Consider the following 17,296-nt stretch of genomic DNA (forward strand, 5'->3'; position numbering starts at 1 on the left):
AGCTACCAAAACACCATCACCTGGGAAAATTGCCATGTTGTTTTCAGAAAAAGAAGTTTGTAAACTGACAGACAGTCCTTTTTAAGTCTCCTCCAGCTAAAAAGTGATTCAGAAAAGAAGTAAGTTAGCCAATTTTAATTTTTCCTGGAAGCATTTATTTTACTTATTTTCCAATGGAATAAAGTATTATATTAAAATATGTTAGAAAAAAAAGCTCACTCAGTAGCAATGGTTTCTTCTAAACTTATTTAAAAGAGGAAAAAATTCATCCAGATCACTAAACTGGTGATGGATTTTAGTATATTTTTGTAATATGTATCACCATATTTATTTATAATATTTATTCATTTGATTACAATATTTTGTGTTTTTATTTTAGTTACAACCTTGGAAATAAAAATCAAAACAAGCATTAGTTTACTTGTTGGAATTTTCCAATTCAATAAATACTGAATGAATATGCTGGAAAGAATAAAAAATAAAATCCCTACTCTCAAGGAGATTGAGATCTAATAAGGGAAAATAACAAGTACAAACAACAGCAACAACACCCAAAACTATAATTACAGTCAGAGAGTGGTAAGCCAGTTTTAAACAAGACAAAGCACTTTAAAATTTCCAAAATATGGAGAAACTACATTCTACTGTATAGACGTCAAAAAGATATCACAGAGTTGGGTATGTTTGGGCTCTTTATGTTATGTTATGTGTTATGAAGGGTCAGTGTAGGGTTTTACATAAGAATATTGCAGGGAGCTGCCACTTATCAAGGACTTTTTGTTCCATGTCTGTTCTGAGTTTCCATAACTGAATAATCTCTGTGCATTTGAGCAAAGCATAGATTGCATGAGTGGAAAAATGGAAGAGAACATAAAGCCATGTGATTGGTGATTTTATTAAGTAGTAAAATAACACTGAAGTATTTTTAATGAAAAAGAATAGCATAATAAGGTTTATTTGGAACCATTGTTTGTGAAAGGGAAATGGAGAGAAGATAAACTTGAAGCAGGGAAATAAGCATAATGATTCAAGCAAACAGCCTTCCACTTGTATTGTAGAAGTGATCATTGAACAAAGGAGTTGTACAAGTTGTACAAGTGGAAATGACAAGATAGAGCAATTAATGAGCAGTAGAGGGAGATGGACAACTAAAAAGAAAAGAAAAAAAGGAAAGGAAAGGAAGGGAAAGGAAGAGAAAGGAAGGGAAGGGAAGGAAAGGAAAGGAAAGGGAAGGGAAGGAAAAGGAAAAGAAAAGAATTTTAGTTTTCAAGCCTGAGTGAAAAGAAAATCACTATGCCATATACCAAAATAAGCACTAGAGGGAAGAAAGCCAATTTGTGCAGAGCAGACAATGAGCTCAGGTTTAGTGATTATGTTTGACAAGTTGGTGAGACTTCCAGGTGCAATGTTTGAAAAAGAAGTTGGAAATGTGGGACAAGAATTATATAAGGCCACGGTAAGAGTTAATAACTAGTATGGCATGGGCAATGAGGAATAAAGTGTGTGTGCATTGGGTAATCAGAACAATTGCTGGCTGTAAATAGCTGGTATCAATGAAAATCACTGGAAGACCCACCCTGCATGGGTGGAAAATAATTAATCCATCCAGTAAGAAAGGATATATCAAAGTAAGTTCGGGGAAAGCTTTGGGGAATATTTACTTAAGAGGTTGCTGGAAGTGGAGCCAAACAAAAGTCCAGAGAGGAAACTGTTGGAAGAGGAGGAAATAAAATTCAATAGAGTCAATGTTTTTAGCTGCTGTGTGTATACAATCTAGAAGACTTATCATTCATTGTATCTCATTCTTTATTTAATTCACATATGGACTGGTCTTCAAACTACACTGGAAGAATCTGAAGAAAGAAAACCAACACTCTATCTAGGTATTCATTATAGTGTTTTAAGTTCTCATGGATACGGAAGATTTAAATTTTGAATTAACAAATAAAGTTTGCAAATCACTTTTTTTTTTGCAAATCAATTTTGAGTGATTTTTATATCTTTTGAGTTACACAATAATGTGGGTTAAGCTGGACAAATGCAACATATTCCATCTTACAGAGATAAAGCTCAGAGTTTAAGTGATTTGGCCAATGTCTTTGATTTAATTAGTGGAGGACTTGGGACTTCATCATGGGTGTACTGGTTCACCCATGTTAAGGAGTATTTCATTTTCTAAATGTCTTACTGGTTTACATTCTACTCCTATTCCTCTGAATTCCTCAGGTAATCAGAATTTTCTATTACCTACCCCATGGCTATATTCACAGTCCTTGACCAAATGGCAGAAAATACCCAACCTGCCATAATGTACAATAGATAACTTTTCCAGGAAGTTAAGCTTCTCCTTTCTTCCCTCTAAAATATAGTAAGTTTGGATAACCTTCTAGGATAATAGATTTTTTGTATGGTTTTTTTTTGTTTTTGTTTTATTGTATTTATTTTTGATCATAGTGTTCATAAGAGATATCCAATTTCTTTGCCTGCTAGTGGATAAAACAGAAGATATATTTCAGCATCAAAATCAAATAAACACATTTGCCAGGATAATAGAGTAATTGCTTCAGTTGGAGTATCCAAAAGACAATTGATGATTAAAATTGCCCTCAAACAGCCTTTTAATGAATTTAAGTTAGAAGGGTTTTCTGAATCCTCAGCTCTTCGCTCTGATTACTGTGCTTTGCTCTTCTTCCTTTTTTTTTTTTTAACATTTTATTTATTTATTCATGAGAGACACAGAGAGAGAGGGGCAGAGACACAGGCAGAGGGAGAAGCAGGCTCCATGCAGGGAGCCAAACATGGGACTCGATCCCTGGTCCCCAGGATCAGGCCCTGGGCTGAAGGCAGCGCCAAACCGCTGAGCCACCCGGGCTGCCTGGCTCTTCTTTTCTTAAGATTATCAAATGCATTTGGCTTGATCTTGTACTGTAGGAAGCATATCCCTTTCAGCTTAGGTAACACCATCAAATCATACCTGAAGATAGACTTCAGTTTGAATTCAAGAAGCCTGGAAAGACAACTACACTGTTGTTGACCCACTGCATCTTCAGGAGTATACTGTTCCCAAGACAACATTTCACAGTTTTTAGTTTAGTTCAGCATTTCTCTGGTGGGCTCAATGAGCTTGAAAGTTAAACATTTTAGAGCCAGACTTCAAAAATAAATATTTAAACATATTTTACTTTCTTTGTATTCCTACAGGCTTATTTATAGGATTATAAATGTCAAATATACATATATTTACACCTAAATGGGCATGTTCATGCTGCAGTTGATGTTTAATGCACTCTCCTCCATAAAATGCACCACCATAAAATAGAACTCTAACACATTTGCTGAATCATCATTTTTATATTCTGAATTAATGTCTGAATGTACTATATACAACAAAACATTTTTGATGTAATCATAGACTGGTGAGCAAGAAGGATTACTGTAGAGAACTCTACATGTTATCCAAATTGTAGAATTTTTTATTTGGAAGGCAATAGAGGTCATTAATGTCATTTTACTGATGAGGAAATTGAAGTCTTGAGAGTAAAATCTGAGATTCCTCTCAAGGCAGAACTAAGATTGGAACCTCATTTGATCCAATTCTGAGACCAATGCTCTATCAATAAAAATTGATTTTAAAAGATGGAGTCATATGATTGAACCATCTTTAAATTAAGTACTGGAGATTTGTTTTCTGGGCAAAATGAGTTTATGCTAATCTTTCAAATAAGAATTTGGTTATTAAAATATCAAATCACTTTTACTGTCATCCTAGCAATTAGATTTATTGAACATTTATTTTATGCCAAAAATTCCTCTAAGGACTTTGCGTAGATGGTCTCCTTTCATTGTCATAAAAATCCTCAGGGGTTGTATTTTTATGTTAGAACAAAAGCCCAGAGAATTCCATTTCCCAGGATCATACATCTAGTGTTGGATTCAAACAGAAGCTCATTTGTTTTAAAGGCATTCCCTCTAAGTACTACTACATTATAAAAACACTAATAAGTATGCCCATTTAAAATTTCAAGATTCCAGTAAGTTTGAATGTTTACAAAGAGATCTTCACACAGAGAAGATGTATAAATAATATAGACCACAAAATAGCATTGGAGTAAAATTTATTGTTTATATGTTCATGAAATAGTATAAGAATTAAATAAAATAATTCCCTATTATTTAAATACATTAGGTCTTTCATGTTCTACTTTGACTACTCATCTATAATTTAAAAAGAAAGAACAAAGAATCATAAAACTAAGGATTAGACAGGAGCATAAAGAGCCAAAATATAAGGTTCAAAGATTGGTCATTTTTGTAAAAGTTTAGTGGTTGGCATGCTTGCCTCATAAAAGCTATATCTCCTGTCTAAGACTGGTAAAAAAATATTTTTGTTTCTTTTCCTGAATGTCTCTTGTCTCTTTTATCTTTATTTATGTTTCAAGGCATGTTCAAACAACTTCTTTGGAGCCTTCCCTGACATCTCCACCTACCCCTAGACCTGCCATGTCCCAGACAGAAAAAATAATAAATTTTACCTCCTTTATTTTCATATAGAACTTCACTTACACTTCTACTACACAATACATAACAGTAAATTTTTATTGGCTTATACATTTGTCTTTGCAGTGGACTATAAACCTCCCAAATGTCTTATTTTACTCTGATTATTCAGTCACTAGCATAGTACTTTCCACTGAATAGTTGTTTATTGTTAACTTTTTTAGATGAATTAATAATTAAGCAGAATTTTATATTAACAGTATTATTTCTGCATTGTCCTAACTACAATTACTAAATTTCTTTGGTACAACATCCGTTCCTGGCTTTAATCCATGCTGATCAGAATTCCAGACATATTTATGTACCTGGCCTAAGCCACCCTGAGGAATTTGCAGTTATTGACTTATACATGGGCACATGATCCAGGTTGGTCAATCAGACTGCATGTCAGGACTTTCTAAGGAGCTACTCAGAGGAGGAAGAATTTTCCAATATGACTCCCCATAGCTTTATATTTCTGACGCAAGAGAGAAGAAAGCAAAGTTGAGAAATAGAAAGAAACAGTTCTTTATCAATGTCATGTAAGTTCCTGGATTCAATCATTTCTGAATCCATCACCATAATTCTGAACTTTCTTAATTTTCAAATAAAAGTTAATTTCACTTTAAATTGGATTTTCTATCATACACATGCACAATTCTAAATTACACAATTTATTCAGAATATCTCGGTGTCGGGCAGATCAAGGAAAAGAACAAAAAACCCAGAAGACATAAAGTCTTAATTCTTATATCAATAGCTAACATTTTTCCTAACCAAAAAAAAATTCAGTGTTAAGAAATGAGTAAGGGAGAGACAGGAGTAAAAGCAAATGACATTTATCAAGTAGATAAAGCCCAAATACTTTCCTCAGGGTCTCAAGTCGCTGACAAACATAATCAAACATTACTCAGGGGTTCTTTGCTCTCTAATCCCTGCACAGCCTGGAGGATCCCTTTATAGCCATCATCTCTAATGTCTAACAACCTGGTTTGATGGTGATATGTAAACTCCCAGCTGATAGATCCAGGAGTTTCAAAAGTAGAGATCACCCACACAGACATGTCCATGTGGTTTTTCTCATGAGTGAAGTGGCTTGTTAGCAAACTTCAGGCCAGATTCAGCCAAATAACTCCTTTCTCTTATCTGCTATAATTTCTTCCCTTCTCCCACTCCTTGTCACTTGATAAGTGAGTCTATTATTGCTCTGTGTATCAGTTTCTTAGAGTTGCCATAATAAAGTACCACAAACTAGGTGGTTTAAAACAATAGAAATTCATTGTCTCACAGTTATGGAAGCTAGAAGCCCAAAATGAAGATGCAGAGTTGATTCCATCTGAGAACTGTAGGGGAAACGCTGCTCCATACCTTTCTCTTGGCTTCTGGTGGTTTGTTGGCAATACTTGGCCTTCGCTGGCCAATATGTACCTTCAGTTTGCATGGGTTTTTTCCTCTATGTGTCTGTGCCCAACTTGCCCTATATGAAGATAACTATTTTTACTGGATTAGGAGCCCACTCTCCTTTAGAATGACCTCATCCTACCTATATCTGCAACAACTCTATTTCCAAATAAGATCTTGTTCTGGGCACTCAGGGTTCAAACTTCAGCATATCAGTTTGTAGGGAGTGGAAAAAATACATCCTGTAACACTCTGGCATCAGCAATGTCTTCATTTTCCACACATAAATTTATGGACAACTGTATTTAATGCAATAATGCTAAAGAATAAGAGTTTTATTATAACTAGTTTAGGAATCTAGTTAATAGATCTGGGTCTATTAACCTAGTAATTAACCTGGGTCTGTTAATATACTTTAAACTAAAATTTTAAAAGAAGAAGAAAGTGAAATGGATCCAATGACAAGTGAAGTATTATGAAGGTTACAGCTGACTCATCCTGATTACAACAATACACACACACACACATACAGAGTTTCAGAAACCTTAAAATTAGAACTTACTTGCTCATCTAACACTGCCTGACTTTGTTTCACCTGTGGAAATTTTCTAGCCCTCATTTTATTTTAATTTGCAATTTGAAAGTGCTAAGTCTAAAGTATGAAGAATGCTTTATTTCCCTATTTCTAAGTAAAAGTGAAACTTGAGTGACTTTTAGAAATGATTTCTGAGAACAGGAGTAGAAACAAAACTAAATGCATAAATTGTAGATCTAGCCAGAAATGTCATACACACATAACACAAAGAGGGTTTATGTTTAATGGACAAAGAACATGGGAAGAAGATTTATCGGGTAGAGTATGGCAACAAATTAGATTCCACAGAGTTACTGTCATTTTGAATGAAAGAAGAAAATTAATATTTGGAGTGAAGGTCTGCAGCTTCTTTTTTATACATGTTTGGTTCATTTTCTAAAATGAGTGATTAAAGCAAGGAAAATTGTGATCCAACCCAGAGACCTTTCTTGATGAGGACCTGGAATGACTTTTCTTTCTTGGACAATTCCCCAAAGAAGGAAATGCCAGGGGAATTTAAAACAAGGAGCTGGGTCAGCTAATTTTTCCTTCCTTTGTAAGCTTCTTATGATTAGGATTTCTAATAGATGTTTCTACCTGCAATTCACTGGCTATAAGAAAATTGCTTCAAGAAATAAACAAATTCAAATTCTTTCATGAAACTACTACTAGGGTTTATATAGCCACTAAAAATGGTGATTTGCAGAAGACCAGACTGAAATGGTTTTCATCAATGATATTCTCCATCATGTGTTTTGGCATTACAATTCTTAATCTGAGCAGGTTGAGAGTGTCAGAAATTGGCCTCACCTTCTTTAAGCTACATATTTGTGACTGTGCCACATGAACTATATACATATCATGAATATTAAAACTAACACATGCCTATTAAAATCCCTGACAATGGTGACAGTAAGTTCACTGATACTGTAGTTTATAAAAATGTTTAACAAAGAACGAAACAGGAAAAGAGAGTCACAGAAACGTATGAATTTCACATTTAGTAAGCACAATATATCTGAGAGGACTCTGCCAGCAATGATGAAAAATCAAAGATGAATGAAACCAAATCCCTCAACATTATAGCATAAAAGGTAAAAGGCTGGATTTCCTCCTTCCCTTCTGTTATAATGGAGAAGGTACCCTCCTGAGATATACTAATCTTAAGTGAATCATTCAATAAGTCTTAGAAAATAAATGCACACATAGAATCGAAATCCCAACAACCTATATGGTATTTCCATCAACTCAGAAAAGTTCCTCATGCTTCTTACTAGTCAGTCCCATTTCTATTACTCTCAGAGACAACCCTTGCCCTGATTATTTTTCACCAAGATTAATTTTACCTGCTTTAGAATTTCAGAAAAATGAAATCCTATGGCATGTACTCTTTTGAATTAGTCTTTTATTCAGCATATTATTTTTAAGATTCATCCATGTTTTAGGATGTATCAGCTCCTTACTTTTTAATATTAAATAGTATACCATTATACATATACCTGTTTTTCACAAGCATGTGCTGTGTGTGTGTGTATATGTGTGCATGTGTGCTATTTAATTATTATCCTGGATGCCTAGATTGTTTTGTTTTGGGCTATTATGAATAACAATGCCATGAATATTCTTGTACAAATCTTTTTGTAGAATATATGATCATATATAAATATCCAGAGGTAGAATTGATGTATATAGTAGGGCTTGGTTTAGTTTTATGTAAAATTACCATATATTTTCTCAACGTGCTGGTAGCTCTTTACTTTCCTACTGTAATGTATGAGTGTTCAAGTTACTCTAAATTTTCACCAACACTTGGAGTTGTTCATCTTTTTTAACTTTAGCCATTCTTGTGGATGTGTAGCAGGATCTCAGGGATTTAATTCAAATTTCTCTGATAACTATTAATGCTAAACAAATCTTTGTGTGCTTACTGGCAATTCATATGTTTATACCTTTTGTCTACTTTTTAAAAAAATATTTTATTTATTCATGAAAGACAGAGAGAGAGAGAGAAAGGCAGAGACATAGGAAGGGGGAGGATAAGCAAGCTCCATGCAGGGAGCCCAATGTGAGACTCAATTCCGGGACTCCGGGACCACAACCTGAGCCAAAGGCAGAAGCTCAACTGCTGAGCCACCCAGGCTCAGTCTGCTTTTAACTCAGTTATCTTTTTATTACTGAGTTTTAGAGATTCTTTCTATATTCCAGAGATAAGTGTTCTGTCAGCTATATTTTATCAACATTTTCTTCAAATCTGTAATTTGCCTTTTCATTTTCTTAATTGTCTGGTTTCTTGAATTTTTAAATATTTAGGGATTTCCGGGATTTTTATTGTTATTAATTTCTAATTCAATTCTATGATTGTTAGATAATATAGTCATGAGGATTTCAGCGAATGTGCCATGCACACTTGAAAAGAATGTGTATCCTGAAGATCTAGGCTGTAGTGTTCTCTACATGCTAGGTAAGTCAAAGTGTTCCATGGTGGGGTTCAGATATTCTTGTCTTTACTGATTCTTTTGACTCATTAACTTCTTTTTGTAATTACCAAGAGGGAATGTTAAATCTCCAGATATATTTGTCTATTATTCCCTTTTAATTCTTCCATATTTTCCTTCATATATTTGATGCTTTGTTATTATGGTCACACATATTAGGATTATTATGTCTTGCCAATGAATTGGCTCTTACATCATTTAAAAAATGTCTTGTTTCATTGATGGCAATGCACTGTAATGAGGTCTACTTTATCTGATATTAATATAGTCTAGTCTTCCATTCTTTTACTTTTAGCTGACCTGTTTTCATATTTAATATGTGATTCTCGTAGAAAACAAAAAATGGAGGAGGAGGGGCAAGATGGCTGAAGAGTAGGGTCCCCAGGTCACCTGTCCCCACCAAATTACCTACATAACCTTCAAATCATCCTGAAAATCTACGAATTCGGCCTGAGATTTAAAGAGAGACCAGCTGAAACGCTACAGGGAGAAGAGTTCGCGCTTCTATCAAGGTAGGAAGACGGGGAAAAGGAAATAAAGACACAAAAGGCCTCCGAGGGGGAGGGGCCCCGCGAGGAGCCGGGCTGAGGCCGGGGCGAGTGTCCCCAGGACAGGAGAGCCCCGTCCCGGAGGAGCAGGAGCTGCACCAACCTTCCCGGGCGGAAAGGGGCTCGCGGGGAGTTGGAGCAGGACCCAGGAGGGCGGGGATGCCCTCGGGCTCCCGGGGACAGTAACAGACACCTGCGCCCCGGGAGAGTGCGCCATACCCCGCGGCCGACCTCCCTAAAAGACTGCAGCTCGCAGGGCGGGACCAGAGCAGCTCGGAGGGGCTCGGGTGGAGGAAGAGGCTCCGCGGAGGGGGTTGCGGGGTGGAAGCGCGAATCCAATAGCGCAAACCGGGACACAGGGCGCCGGGACACAGCCCAGGATCCGGCCTCCCCCGGGACAGGCAGAGGCCGGGAGGGCCCAGGACAGCAAGGACGCTCCTGCCCGGAGCTGAGAAGAGCAGCGGCCCCGCCCCGGAGCCCCCAGACCCTGCAGACTGAGAGCTCTGGAGCTACTGCGGGAGCTGACTCCAGGGCTCCAGAGCTGCCCCCGCCACTGGGGCTGTTCCTCCTGCGGCCTCACCGGGTAAACAACCCCCACTGAGCCCTGCACCAGGCGGGGGCACAGCAGCTCCCCCAAGTGCTGACACCTGAAAATCAGCACAACAGGCCCCTCCCCCAGAACACCAGCTAGACGGACAAGTTCCAGGTGAAGTCAAGGGACTTAAAGTACACAGAATCAGAAGATACTCCCCCGTGGTTTTGGGTTTTTTTTTTTTTTTCTTTTTGATTTGCTTCCCCCACCCCTTTTTTTCTTTCTTTCTCTTTCTCTTTTTCTTCTCTTTTTTCTTTTTTCTTTTTCTTTTTCTCTTTTCTTTCCTTCTTTCTCTCCTCTCTTTTTCTCCTTTTCCCAATACAACTTGCTTTTGGCCACTCTGCACTGAGCAAAATGACTAGAAGGAAAACCTCACCTCAAAAGAAAGAATCAGAAACAGTCCTCTCTCCCACAGAGTTAGAAAATCTGGATTACAATTCAACGTCAGAAAGCCAATCAGAAGCACTATTATACAGCTACTGGTGGCTCTAGAAAAAAGCATAAAGGACTCAAGAGACTTCATGACTGCAGAATTTAGAGCTAATCAGGCAGAAATTAAAAATCAATTGAATGAGATGCAATCCAAACTAGAAGTCCTAACGACGAGGGTTAACGAGGTGGAAGAACGAGTGAGTGACATAGAAGACAAGTTGATAGCAAAGAGGGAAACTGAGGAAAAAAGAGACAAACAATTAAAAGACCATGAAGATAGATTAAGGGAAATAAACGACAGCCTGAGGAAGAAAATCCTACATTTAATTGGGGTTCCCGAGGGCACCGAAAGGGACAGAGGGCAAAATATGTATTTGAACAAATCCTAGCTGAAAACTTTCCTAATCTGGGAAGGGAAACAGGCATTCAGATCCAGGAAATAGAGAGATCCCCCCCTAAAATCAATAAAAACCGTTCAACACCTCGACGTTTAATAGTGAAGCTTGCAAATTCAAAAGATAAAGAGAAGATCCTTAAAGCAGCAAGAGACAAGAAATCCCTGACTTTTATGCGGAGGAGTATTAGGGTAACAGCAGACCTCTCCACAGAGACCTGGCAGGCCAGAAAGGGCTGGCGGAATATATTCAGGGTCCCTAAATGAGAAGAACATGCAACCAAGAATACTTTATCCAGCAAGGCTCTCATTCAAAATGGAAGGAGAGATAAAGAGCCTCCAAGACAGGCAGGAACTGAAAGAATATGTGACCTCCAAACCAGCTCTGCAAGAAATTTTAAGGGGGACTCTTAAAATTCCCCCTTTAAGAAGAAGTCCAGTGGAACAATCCACAAAAACAAGGACTGAATGGATATCATGATGACACTAAACTCATATCTTTCAATAGTAACTCTGAACGTGAACGGGTTTAATGACCCCATCAAATAGCGCAGGGTTTCAGACTGGATAAAAAAGCAGGACCCATCTATTTGCTGTCTACAAGAGACTCATTTTAGACAGAAGGACGCCTACAACCTGAAATAAAAGGTTGGAGAACTATTTACCATTCAAATGGTCCTCAAAAGAAAGCAGGGGTAGCCATCCTTATATAAGATAAACTAAAATTTACCCTGAAGACTGTAGTGAGAGATGAAGAGGGACACTATATTATACTTAAAGGATCTATCCAACAAGAGGACTTAACAATCCTCAATATATATGCCCCGAATGTGGGAGCTGCCAAATATTTAAACCAATTAATAACCAAAGTGAAGAAATACTTAGATAATAATACACTTATACTTGGAGACTTCAATCTAGCTCATTCTACCCTCCATAGGTCTTCTAAGCACAACATCTCCCAAAGAAACAAGAGCTTTAAATGATATACTGGACCAGATGGATTTCACAGATATCTACAGAACTTTACATCCAAACTCAACTGAATACACATTCTTCTCAAGTGCACATGGAACTTTCTCCAGAAGAGACCACATACTGTGTCACAAATTGGGTCTGAACCGATACCAAAAGATTGGGATCGTCCCCTGCATATTCTCAGACCATAATGCCTTGAAATTAGAAATAAATCACAAGAAGTTTGGAAGGACCTCAAACACATGGAGGTTAAGGACCATCCTGCTAAAAGATGAAAGGGTCAACCAGGAAATTAAGGAAGAATTAAAAAGATTCATGGAAACTAATGAGAATGAAGATACAACCGTTCAAAATCTTTGGGATGCAGCAAAAGCAGTCCTAAGGGGGAAATACATCGCAATACAAGCATCCATTCAAAAACTGGAAAGAACTCAAATACAAAAGCTAACCTTACACATAAAGGAGCTAGAGAAAAAAGAGCAAATGGATCCTACACCCAGCAGAAGAAGAGAGTTAATTAAGATTCGAGCAGAACTCAACGAAATCGAGACCAGAAGAACTGTGGAACAGATCAACAGAACCAGGAGTTGGTTCTTTGAAAGAATTAATAAGATAGATAAACCATTAGCCAGCCTTATTAAAAAGAAGAGAGAGAAGACTCAAATTAATAAAATCATGAATGAGAAAGGAGAGATCACTACCAACACCAAGGAAATACAAAAGATTTTAAAAACATAATATGAAGAGCTATACGCCAATAAATTAGGCAATCTAGAAGAAATGGACACATTCCTGGAAAGCCACAAACTACCAAAACCGGAACAGGAAGAAATAGAAAACCTGAACAGGCCAATAACCAGGGAGGAAATTGAAGCAGTCATCAAAAACCTCCCAAGACACAAGAGTCCAGGGCCAGATGGCTTCCCAGGGGAATTCTATCAAACGTTTAAAGAAGAAACCATACCTATTCTACTAAAGCTGTTTGGAAAGATAGAAAGAGATGGAGTACTTCCAAATTCGTTCTATGAAGCCAGCATCACCTTAATTCCAAAACCAGACAAAGACCCCACCAAAAAGGAGAATTACAGACCAATATCCCTGATGAACATGGATGCAAAAATTCTCAACAAGATACTGGCCAATACGATCCAATAGTACATTAAGAAAATTATTCACCATGACCAAGTAGGATTTATCCCTGGGACACAAGGCTGGTTCAACACCCGTAAAACAATCAATGTGATTCATCATATCAGCAAGAGAAAAACCAAGAACCATATGATCCTCTCATAGATGCAGAGAAAGCATTTGACAAAATACAGCATCCATTCCTGATCAAAACTCTTCAGAGTGTAGGGATAGAAGGAACATTCCTCAACATCTTAAAAGCCATCCTTGAAAAGCCCACAGCAAATATCATTTTCAATGGGGAAGCACTGGGAGCCTTTCCCCTAAGATCAGGAACAAGACAGGGATGTCCACTCTCACCACTGCTATTCAACATAGTACTGGAAGTCCTAGCCTCAGCAATCAGACAACAAAAAGACATTAAAGGCATTGAAATTGGCAAAGAAGAAGTCAAACTCTCCCTCTTTGCCGATGCATGATACTCTACATAGAAAACCCAAAAGACTCCACCCTAAGATTGCTAGAACTCGTATAGCAATTTGGCAGTGTGGCAGGATACAAAATCAATGCCCAGAAGTCGATGGCATTTCTATACACTAACAATGAGACTGAAGAAAGAGAAATTAAGGAGTCAATCCCATTTACAATTGCACCCAAAAGCATAAGATACCTAGGAATAAACCTAACCAAAGAGGTAAAGGATCTATACCCTAGAAACTATAGAACACTTCTGAAAGAAATTAAGGAAGACACAAAGAGATGGAAAAATATTCCATGCTCATGGATTGGCAGAATTAATATTGTGAAAATGTCAATGTTACCCAGGGCAATTTACATGTTTAATGCAATCCCTATCAAAATACCATGGACTTTCTTCAGAGAGTTAGAACTAATTATTTTAAGATTTGTGTGGAATCAGAAAAGACCCCGAATAGCCAGGGGAATATTAAAAAAGAAAACCAAATCTGGGGGCATCACAATGCCAGATTTCAGGTTGTACTACAAAGCTGTGGTCATCAAGACAGTGTGGTTCTGGCACAAAAACAGACACATAGATCAATGGAACAGAATAGAGAATCCAGAAGTTGACCCTCAACTTTATGGTCAACTAATACTCGATAAAGGAGGAAAGACTATCCATTGGAAGAAAGACAGTCTCTTCAATAAATGGTGCTGGGAAAATTGGACATCCACATGCAGAAGAATGAAACTAGACCACTCTCTTTCACCATACACAAAGGTAAACTCAGAATGGATGAAAGATCTAAATGTGAGACAAGATTCCATCAAAATCCTAGAGAAGAACACAGGCAACACCCTTTTTGAACTCAGCCACAGTAACTTCTTGTAAGATACAACCACGAAGGCAAAAGAAACTAAAGCAAAAATGAACTATTGGGACTTCATCAAGATAAGAAGCTTTTGCACAACAAAGGATACAGTCAACAAAACTCAAAGACAACCTACAGAATGGGAGAAGATATTTGCAAATGACCTATCAGATAAAGGGCTAGTTTCCAAGATCTATAAAGAACTTATTAAACTCAACACCAAAGAAACAAACAATCCAATCATGAAATGGGCAAAAGACATGAAGAAAAATCTCACAGAGGAAGACATAGACACGGCCAACATGCACATGAGAAAATGCTCTGCATCACTTGCCATTAGGGAAATACAAATCAAAATCACAATGAGATACCACCTCACACCAGTGAGAATGAGGAAAATTAACAAGGCAGGAAACCACAAATGTTGGAGAGGATGTGGAGGAAAGGGAACCCTCTTACACTGTTGGTGGGAATGTGAACTGGTGCAGCCACTCTGGAAAACTGTGTGGAGGTTCCTCAAAGAGTTAAAAATAGATCTGTCCTATGACCCAGCAATTGCACTGTTGGGGATTTACCCTAAAGATTCAGATGCAATGAAACACCGAGACACCTGCACCCCGATGTTTCTAGCAGCAATGTCCACAATAGCCAAACTGTGGAAGGAGCCTCGGTGTCCATCAAAAGATGAATGGATAAAGAAGATGTGGTTTATGTATACAATGGAATATTACTCAGCCATTAGAAACGACAAATACCCACCATTTGCTTCGACGTGGATGGAACTGGAGGGTATTATGCTGAGTGAAGTAAGTCAATCGGAGAAGGACAAACATTGTATGTTCTCATTCATTTGGGGAATATAAATAATAGTGAAAGGGAGTATAAGGGAAGGGAGAAGAAATGTGTGGGAAATATCAGAAAGGGAGACAGAACATAAAGACTCCTAACTCTGGGAAATGAACTAGGGGTGGTGGAAGGGTAGGAGGGTGGGGGGTGTGGTGAATGAGTGATGGGCACTGAAGGGAGCACTTGACGGGATGAGCACTGGGTGTTATTCTGTATGTTGGTAAATTGAACCAATAAAAATAAATAAATAAATAAATAAATAAATAAATAAATAAATAAATAAATAAATATGAAAGGGAGACAAAAAGAAAACAAAAAATGCTGTCTTATTTTTAAAATTCAGCCTGATAATCTATGTCTTCAATGGCCATGTTCAATTCATCTATATTTATTTTTCCTGTCTATTTTTATTTTGTTAGTCTCATAGGTATAAAACATAATCTTCTACTGGTTTTAATTTCCATTTCTTTGATTAATAATAAGGATAATATCTGTATTAGTTTCCTAAGGTTTCCATAACAAAATCTCACAGACTGGTTGACTTAAACAACAGAAATTTGTTTCCTCACTGTTCTCGTGTTTAGAAGTCCAAAATTAAGGTTGGCAGGATTGCTTTCTTCTGAGATTCTCCTTGACTTGTAAATGGCCACCTTTTCCTTATGTTTTCACTTGGTTTTTCCTCTGTGCCTGTTTGTGTCCTAATTTCCTCTTATAAAGATACAAGTCACATTGGATTAGAGCCCACACACATGACTTCATTTTACCTTGATAATCTCTTTAAAGGTCCTACCTCCAAATAAGGTAACATTTTGAAGAAATAGGGATTAGGATTTAACATATGAATTTTAGGGGGACAGAATTCAGCCCATAACAGTATCTCTTTTATGTGATATAGCTATTCATATATTTAATTCTGTGGGGTGTCCATCTACATTTAATGTAATTATTGATATGGTTGAATTTTGCTACTTGTTTTGTTTGTCCCATCTTCTTTTTTTCTCCCTTTGTCCCTCCTTTCATTTCTTCTTTTAGTTAGAATATTTTCTAAAATTCTATCTCAATTTCTCTATTGGCTTTTTAGCTAGTCCTCCTTCATTATTTTTTTTTTGTGTGTTTCCCCTAGATATTACAATTTATATCTTTAACATTTCACATCTAATTAGAGTTAATACTGTACTAGAATTATGTAAATTGAAAGATCCATGCATCATATAATTTTTTCTCCATTTTTATGATACAGTTGTCCTATACTTTATGCCTAAATATGTTGTAAAGCCCACATTACAATGTTATACTTCCAATTTAAGCAATATCTAAATTTTAGCAATTAGAAATATAAAATTTAGTGTTTTGTACTTGCTTAACATTTAGAATGATCTTTACTTTTTTCTGAACATTCGGGTTTCATCTGTCTTCCGCCAGAATTATTTCTCTTTAACATTTTTTCTCATGCAGGTCTGCAGCTAACAAAGTATAAATATCTATTTATTTCAATATGCAGTTATTTCTCCTTCATTCTGGAACTGTATTTTTACTGAATATAAATTTCTGGATGACAAGTTTTCTTTCTCTCAGCACTTTAAATAAATTATTTCTCTGTCTTTTTAATATCCTTTCACATTTCTGAAGAGATTTGAGCAATAATTTGTATTATTATTCTTGTAAATGTTATTTTTTCTGTACTTTAAGGATTTTATCTTTCTCTTTGTTTTTCAGTAATTTGACAACGATATGTCAAGTGTGGTTTTTGTTATAGTTATCCTTCTTGAAATTTGCTAAGCTTTTTGAAACATGTAATTTGTCTTTCAGTGAATTTGGGGGATATTTTTTCTGTCCCATTCTCTCTCTTCTCTCCCTTAAGGGTCCAATATACATATGTTAGACGTTTACATATTACTCCAAAAAATCTCTGACTTCCTGATCATAATTTTTCAATCTTTTTTCCCTTTTTTTTTCAACTGGAATAATGTCAATTGGTTATCTTCACTGACTCTGTCTTCTGTCATCCTAAATATGCTAAGTGTATCCAATGAATTTTTTA

Source organism: Canis aureus, chromosome 4 (assembly GCF_053574225.1).
Source record: "Canis aureus isolate CA01 chromosome 4, VMU_Caureus_v.1.0, whole genome shotgun sequence".
NCBI lineage: Eukaryota > Metazoa > Chordata > Mammalia > Carnivora > Canidae > Canis > Canis aureus.